The following is a 9,104-nucleotide window of genomic DNA, read 5'->3' on the forward strand; positions in this document are numbered from 1 at the left end:
TGATGACTAGGTATGTAGAGCATTTTTATGAGGGTTTTTTTTTGCCATCTTGTTTCTTCTTTGAGTAAATGTCTGTTCAATTCTTCTCTCTGTTATTGGATGGGCTAAAGGTATTTTTCTTGTTAAGTTTTATCAGTACCTTTTATAGCTTAAATATTAACCTCTTATATGGGCATTGGATGAATAATTTCTCCTATTATGTGGGGTCCTTTGGATCCTAGTCTCTGTTTTCTTTGAAGAGCAGAAGCTTCACATTTTAATACAGTTCCATTTTTTTATCTTTCTATTTGCTTAGACAGTGATGTTTCATTTTTGAAGACGCCTTTAGCTTCAATGCCATGGAGTGTTTTCCTATGTTTTCCTCTATGTACTTCATGGTTTATGGTCTAATGTTGAGGTGTCTAATCTATTTTTTTAATTTTGGTTTTTGGGCCACACTTGGTGATGCTCAGGGGATACTCCTGAGCTATGAATTCAGAAATCAATCCTGGTCAAAATCGTTATCTACAGAAGACTGACTTTGACAAATATGGTCTGGACATAATATATCAGGGACCAATGAGCAAGTTCCTAGCCTAGACCTCAGCCTAGGATTTGTACAGAAACCAAGATCTCTAATTCTGGAGGTCTAACTTTGACAACTGTGACTGAGCAGAACTTTTGGAACTATGCAGAAAGACTAGGCTCTGTTCCAGGTTCTGAACAAAAATCAAGACCACTAATTACAGAAGACTGGTTACAACAGTGATGGAACATAACTCCTAGAACCATAATAAAAAAAACTCTCTCCTAGCCTTCACCCTATGACCTACTCAAATCACAAGATTTTCAGCTACCGAGGTGGGATGTCATCACCCACATCTGAGCGGAAAGTTTCCTGGCACCATAAAAAGACCTTGGGGTGTGTAAATGAGTGAGCATGAAGCCTGTAATTGTCCCCATGGTCAAGGGAATTCCGGCTGTAATTTTCCCCAATATTTACCATGCCTATGCAGAAGAAGAAGAAGAAGAAGAAGAAGAAGAAGAAGAAGAAGAAGAAGAAGAAGAAGAAGAAGAAGAAGAAGAAGAAGAAGAAGAAGAAGAAGAAGAAGAAGAAGAAGAAGAAGAAGAAGAAGAAGAAGAAGAAGAAGAAGAAGAAATACAACTATTTTTTAAGAAGTTGCTGATCTGTTTTTTTTTTCTTTTTTCGTAGGTGATGGTTTTGGTTTTTGGTTTATTCTTTTTTGTTTGTTTTGTTTTTGAGTCACAACCAGCAGCGCTCAGGGGTTAATCCTGGCTCTACACTCAGAAATCGCTCCTGGTAGGCTTGGGGGACCATATGGGATGCTGGAATTTGAACCACCATCCTTCTGCATGCAAGGCAAATACCTTATCTCCATGCTATCTCTCTGGCCCTGGTTTTTGGTTTATTCTGTGTTTATTCTTTTTGTAATCTTGTAGTTATTCCCTTATTGTTTTTTGTTTCCTTTTTTTTTACTACCTTTTCCCATTTCTTCTTCTAAATGGATATTTATAACATCTAGACAGATTCCCCCTAATTTTTGTCTTTTTTGTTTGCCTTCTCCTCCTCCTTCTCCTCCTTCTCCTCCTTCTCCTCCTCCTCCTCCTCTTTCTTCTTCTTCTTCTTCTTCTTCTTCTTCTTCTTCTTCTTCTTCTTCTTCTTCTTCTTCTTCTTCATCTATCCACCCCCAATGGTACCAAGGCCAGACAATCAGAATGTTCATTTAGTGGAAATAAAAACTGATCAGTCATGAATACCAAATCCAAAGTCAATGACAACACAATTGATACCCAATCTACAACAAGGGGGAACAGTTGCACTAGTATTATGGGGGTAAAGGACGGAGATGTGGAATTCATGCTGGGAACTGGGTGGAGGGAGGACAACACTGGTAGTGGAATGCCACTCACTTGTTGTTACTATTTAAATATTACTGTGAGAGAATTTTAATTCACTTTGACCAAAATAAAAAAATTAAAAAAATAAAGAAATTGCTCCTGGTTAGGGAGACCATATAGGATGCCAGGGGATAAAACTGTGGCCTGCCCTAGATCAGCCATGTGCAAGGAAAATGCCTTACTGCTGTGCCAATGCTCTGGTCCCTCTTTAATCCATTTTTATTTTACCTTTGTGCACAGTGTTAAAGAGAGGGTCTAAGTTTATTTTTTTTGCATGTAGTTGACCAATTATCCCAAGACCACTTCCATACTCTACTTTGTATATCTTTCCTCTTTATCAAAGATCAATTGTATACTGGGGGTGCTGATTTTTTAAAAAGTCAACCTTTCAGACAAATTGAATGTGAAAAGTAGTTATGTGAAGGAAAGAACAGAGTCGAATAATATAGCTAAGAAAAAAGAAATCAGAGTGAGAGAGACAGTATAGTGAGTAGTCTTCTTGCCTTATTTACCAGCAGACATAGTTTAAACATAGTTTAAATCCCTGAATATCCCCATATGGTTCCCTGATCATGCCAGGATTGATCTCTGAGTTCAGATCTAGTACTAAGCCCAGTACTAACATAACTGGTGTGGCCCTAAACCAGAAGGAGTCAGTAGCTGAAGAACAATTGGTATGAACATGGACCAGGATAATAGGATAGTCTCAACGATAAGCATCAAAGATAAACACAAGGGACTACATTAAAATCAAGGAGCTTCTGCATTTCAAAGGAAATAATGGGCAGGATATACAAAGACTGCTCATACAATGGGATAAATTATTTACCCAATATCTGTCGAATAAAGGATTCATAGCTAAGATACATAAGTCATGGTAAAGCTTAACAAGAAAAACTCATTTCCACATCAAAAATGGGGAACAGAGATCAACAGAAATTTTCTCAAAGAAAAGAGATCAGATGACCAAAAGGAACAGGAAAATATGCCCCACCTCATTAATCATTAGAGAGATGCAAATTAAAACAGCAATGAGATATCATTTCACAACACAGAGACTGGTACTAATCACACAAAAAATATTAGTGCTGGCATGTATGTGGGGAGAAAGAAACTATTATTCACTGCTAGTGGGAAGGAATGTCAACTGGTCCAGCCTTTTGGACATTCTGAAATGTGGAAATTCTTTAAAAAACTAGATATTGAGCTCCATAAGACCCAGCAGTAGAACTCATGGAAATAAACCCTAAGAAACAAAAACATAATACAGAAAAGGTATCTGCACTTTTATGTTTATTGCACCACCATTTTATAATAACTAGAATCTGGGAACAACCCAACTGCCTGAAAATAGATGAGTGGTTAAAGAAATTGGTACATCTACACAATGAAAAATATTAGCTTTTACCTATTTTGGGTTTTACAAGTTATTGGGAGGATATATATGTGAATTATTTCAATGATGTGTATTTGTTAAATACTCTAACTACACTCATATCATTGTAGATAAATTTATGAAATAAGAATCATATATTACATTTAAACACATATTTGTATTTTATTAGTTTTTAATATTAAATTTTGATTTCTGCTATTATATTTACTATACATTTTAGCTATTATCAATATTATTCATAACCATGTGGCTCATTAATGAGTCACCATTTAAATTTATAGGCAAATATTCAATGTAAAATTGCCCTGTATATGTGCTACCTGTGCCATGTGTTCCTGCTCTGCACATATGTTGCCTTAACACATGTCACCTGCATCTTCCCTCTTGAGATTTGTACTTTCATTCTTTGGTGTGTAGATGTACACAGGGACTTTCTATAGAGAAGTCTACATTCTCAAAAACTTTTTGTCAGATATCAACCTATTAATTATGACAATGGGATCTAAATTGATTTTGTCTTAGTTTCTCTCTGTGTGAAATGAGTACAAATGTATACATAAGAAATAGAGTTAAAGAATTTGACAATTCAAGAAGTGCAGTACTTAAAAAAAGACAAAATCTATTGGGTCATGTGATTTTTTTGCCACATAATATATTCAGAATATCCCAATCAAAATCAAGTATGCATTGAAAAAGAGTTGTGAACACAACTCAGCTGATAAAAGCTGTCAGGAAGGCAGTCGTGTTTCTTTTCAGAGCAGCTGGCTTGTCTGAATTGCTTAAGCAGAACAGTAGCCTTGCAATTATGTGTTTGCTTGTGTGCTCTTTTCCTTACAAAATAATCTCAATGTTCATATGCTTAGTCATTAAGTTTTATAGTGGAATTTGAATGGCTAATGAAATTGCAGTTTTAAACTATTTTATGGCCTCTACGAAAATCTCATTTACCACTGAGTAACTATGAAAAGATGTGATTGACAGATGAAAGTACATTATTATAAATGGAAAAGGGAAATTAGTTGTAAAGTTATACAGAGAAACAAAGCTGAATCGTCTTTAACCATTTGTTCTATCACTAATCACTTCCTCCATTCTATTTATACTTTTTAGTTTATTCATTCACTTACTGATTCAACAACTATTAACTTAATAGCAAGTGAAGTTGTTAGGACATGGCCTATTTTGACAAAGAACCTGCAATATGATAAAAAAAAATACAACCAATGACAACACAAGGTTAACTATACTATTCATACCACAACTTCCGTATCAAATTTTTGAAATGGAATTGGTGAGTGTAGCATAGAAATTCATGAGACAACAGGCAATCACTTAAATTGAAACTGTTCTGCTCTAATTAAAGTTAATGGTTTCTAAGTATTTTGGAAAATGAATGGATCAATAAAGTCCACAAAACAGATGTTGGGGACCAATTTATATTATTTGAATATTTAAAAAGTTAGTTCATTTTTATTTGTGCACCAGGATTTACAGTTATTTATAGTTGAATTTCAGACATCAGATGTCCCAATAGCAATCTCATCATCAGTGTCATTTCTTGCAATAATCTCCCACTTTTTTTCTCACATCATCCCCAGCCTGTCTCCTAAGCAGGCACATTTTAAGTTTCATTGTTGTAGTTTGGATTTCATGCATTTAGTTTAGTTGGTTCTATATCTTAAATCTATAATTACATAGCATATCTTTACCACAAATATATCTGGGTCTTCTGCCTCCTGCCCTTTCTACTTTCCATCACTTTTTCTTTTTCTTTTTTTCCACTTTCAATAACACACAAAGGAGCATGCTTATGATTTACAGTAGGTATATCACAAGAAACACTTCAGATTCAAAGACATTTGTGGGATATAGTGAAAAAATTCAATGAAATGAATGCATCACCAAGAATATTTTACCCAGCACAATATCTTTCAGATTGAAGGAAGAGAAACAGCTTCATAGATAAACATGATAAACAGCTTCATGAATAAACCTCGCCTATTCCCTGTCCCTCTTCTTCTGCCCCAGTCTCCACCCCAGGCTGCCATCACCATCTCCCATGATGGCTCTGAAGATGATTCATAAAGAATTGAATGACCTGGCTCGGGTCCCCCTAGCACAGTGTTCTGCAGGTCCCGTTGGAGATGATAAGTTCCATTGGCAAGCTACAATAATGAGGCCAAATGAAAGTCCCTATCTGGGTGGAGTATTTTTCATGACAATTTATTTCCAGCAGATTACCTCTTCAAACCACCTAAGGTTGCATTTACAACAAGAATTTATCATCCAAATATTAACAGTAATGGCAGCATTTGTCTTGATATTCTATAGTCACAGTGGTCTCCAGCATTATTTCAAAAGTATTCTTGTCCATCTATTCTCTGTTGTGTGATCCCAATCCAGATGATCATTTAGTGCCTGAGATTGCTCGAATCTACAAAACAGATGGAGAAAAGTACAATAAAATAGCTTTGGAATAGACTCATAAGTATGCAATGTAATTAAAGAAATGATTGGATGACCTCTACAAATAAAAGAAAGGGGAGCTCTGAATGAGGAAGTCCTTTTGATTTTCATTTGGCTGCTTTTTATGACCCACACCTCATCTTTTCCTGTGCACATATTTACCTGATACAGCAGTGCTGTGTGTTGTATATACTTGGAAAAACAAACTAGAAATACTGTACTTCTGTATCAGCATTGCCTCCTAGCATAGAAATGTATGTGACATGCCAGTTCTCCAAACCTAACCTAGGTGTAAGATTAAAAGCTTTCTTTAAGTTTGGATAATGGTAAAGTGAGGTGTGGTGGTATGTACTCAAATGGAAAAGAAAGCATAGATCCAGTAGAACGAAACACAAATAAGAGTCAAGAGGATATGAAGATAGAAATCAGAAAACTTGGGGCCGGGGAGGTGGCGCTGGAGGTAAGGTGTCTGCCTTATAAGTGCTAGCCAAGGAAGAACCGAGGTTCAATCCCCTGGTGTTCCATATGGTCCCCCCAAGCCAGGGGCGATTTCTGAGTGCTTAGCCAGGAGTAACCCCTGAGCATCAAATGGATGTGGCCAAAAAAAAAAGAAAAAGAAAAAGAAAAAAAAAGAAATCAGAAAACTCCAAACTGAAATAAAAGGTCTGAAAAATTCAGTAGACAAATTGAAAACCTCAAGAATCATTGGAGTCCCAGAGACCCAAGAAGAAAATCCCCAGGAAGAATCAGTAGTCAAGTCATTGCACAGAAACTCTCAGAGAACAAGACTGTATGCAACCAATTCCTGCATCCAGAAGAGTACCAACTAAAAGAGACCCAAAGAAAAGCACCCCAAGAAACATCCCAGTCACAATGACAAATTCCACAGATAGGGATAGAATACTGAAAGCAGCAAGATGATTAAGGAAAATTACATTCAAAAAAGCATCCTATGATTTACAGCAGACCTGTTACAAGAAACCCTCAAGAGGCAGTGGTGGGACATAGTGACAAAACTCAACAAAATGAATGCTTCGCCTTGAATACTGAACCCAGAAAGACTCACTCTCAGGTTTGAGGAAAGCATACAAAGCTTCATGAATAAATAACAGCTCAGAAACTTTCCAGACTCAAAACCAGCCTTAAAAATGAAAGGTCTACTGTAAGACAAGACCAACCAACAGACATACCAAACCTCTACAAAAAGATGGCACTAAATCCCATGACAATTCTCTCTCTTAATTGCAATGACTAATTTCACCAGTTAAGAGACACAGAGTGGCAAAATGGATTAAAAAATGAATCCAACCTTCTGCTGCCTACAAGTTGTTGATCATTTTCTGGTTTTTGAGTCACCTGAATAGTAAGAACAAACATAGACTCAAAATCAAAGGCTGAAAGAAAATCATCCAAGCAAACAATACCCTTAAAAAAAGCTGGAGTGGCCATACTAATATCAGGTAACACAAACTATTCTCAGAAAAGTCATAAGGTACAAAGATGGAAATTTCATACTAATCAAGGAATATGTACACCCGGAAGAAATAACATTTATAAACATATATGCACCCAATGAGGGACTAGAAAACTAATACAATTTTTGACAAATCTGAAAGAAGATATAAATAGCAACACAATAATTGTGGGAGACCTCAGCACTGCCCTGTCATCCCTTGACAGATCAATCAGTCTGAAACCCAATAAAAATTTACTAACTCTAAAAAGAAAAATGGAAAACAGTGGACATATATATATGACACTCTATCCTCAAAAACCTGGATATACATTCTATTTCAATGCACATCGGTCATTCTCCAGGATAGACCACATGTTGGACCATAAAACATAACTCCATAAAATCAAGAGGATAGAAATCATGCAGACTACCTTCACTGATCACAAGGCACTGAAATTAAATGTGAACTACAAATAGACACAGAAGAAAAACTTTAACACCTGAAAGTTAAACAGCTTACTACTGAACAACCAGTAGATAAGAGAGGAAATCAAAACATTCCTGGAAACAAGTGACAATTAAGACAAAAATTATCAGAGTTTATGGGACACAGCAAAAGTGGTACTGAGAGGAATATTTATAGCTTTGCAAGCACACATCAGGAAGGAAGAAGGGGACTACATGAGTAGCTTAATGTCACAGATTATAAAATTAGAAAATGATCAACAGGGGGCTGGAGAGATAGCATGAAGGTAAGGCACTTGCCTCACATGCAGAAGGTCGGTGGTTCGAATCCCGGTATCCCATATGGTCCCCTGAGCCTGCCAGGAGCAATTTCTGAGCATAGAGCCAGGAGTAACCCCTGAGCGCTGCTGGGTGTGACTCAAAAACCAGAAAATGATCAACAAAAGGTACTAAAATAGGTAGGCAGAGGAAATAACAAAGCTTAAAGCAGAAATCAATAAAATAAAAATCCAAAAGACAATCTGAAAGATTAAAGACAGCAAAAGTTGATTTTTTGAAAAAATAAACAAGATTGGTAAACCACTGGCAGGACTCATAAAGAAAGCAAGAGAAACTTGATAAAAATGGACTATAAATGAAAAGGGAGAAATCACTACAGACATTGCAGAGATTCAAAGGGTAATCAGAGACTTTGAGAATCTTTATGCCAAGAAACATGAGAACCTGGAAGAAATGGATAAATTCTTGGACTCTTCCATGGCTGAATAAGGATGAGATAGCATATCTAAACAGCCCCATCACTATTGAAGAAAATAAAATGGTAATCAAAAGTCTTCCCAAAAACAAAAGCCCAAGCCTAGATGGGTTCACTAATAAATTCTTTCAAACCTTTCAAGAGGAACCACTACCAATCCTTTTCAGGCTCTTTCATAAAATTAAAGAAGTAGATTTTGTATTTAACTTTAGTAAGTATATATTTAATTTAATAGTAAAGACTAATTCATTTAATTATGCAGGTTTATACCATGTCCTAAGCAAGGTATTCATTTACAAGTTTTATCTGGACCATACTTAGTGGTATTTCAAAGACTTTAGAATATCCTGCTGGTGCTCAGTCCAGCAGTTCTGTGCTGTGTCCTAGTTATGGAAAGCTGTTCAGTCAGCATGCATTGACTGTTGTGAAGGTCGGGTGGGGAACAGGGCTTTTCCCTATGGTGCTTCATAGACATACAGGGCTGGGGATTTAATTCAAGCTTGTGTTCAGTTATCTTCCCATTTCCATTATATGTAGCCTTTTATGTGGCCAAAAATGATCAGAATTGGTGAGGATGTAGGAGATGTCTTTAGTATAAACCACTTTCCAAAGAGATTCTTATTTTATCACAGGTACAAATTTCACTGGAAGGCTTTATTTTATAAAGA

General features: G+C 36.2%; 1 pseudogene; it reads left to right on the forward strand.

Moving 5' to 3' along the window:
• Positions 1-5,357: 5,357 nt before the first annotated feature.
• On the forward strand, positions 5,358-5,796 carry LOC126003810 (ubiquitin-conjugating enzyme E2 D2-like; annotated as a pseudogene).
• The last annotated feature ends 3,308 nt before the right edge of the window (positions 5,797-9,104 follow it).

Source organism: Suncus etruscus, chromosome 3 (assembly GCF_024139225.1).
Source record: "Suncus etruscus isolate mSunEtr1 chromosome 3, mSunEtr1.pri.cur, whole genome shotgun sequence".
Lineage (NCBI taxonomy): Eukaryota > Metazoa > Chordata > Mammalia > Eulipotyphla > Soricidae > Suncus > Suncus etruscus.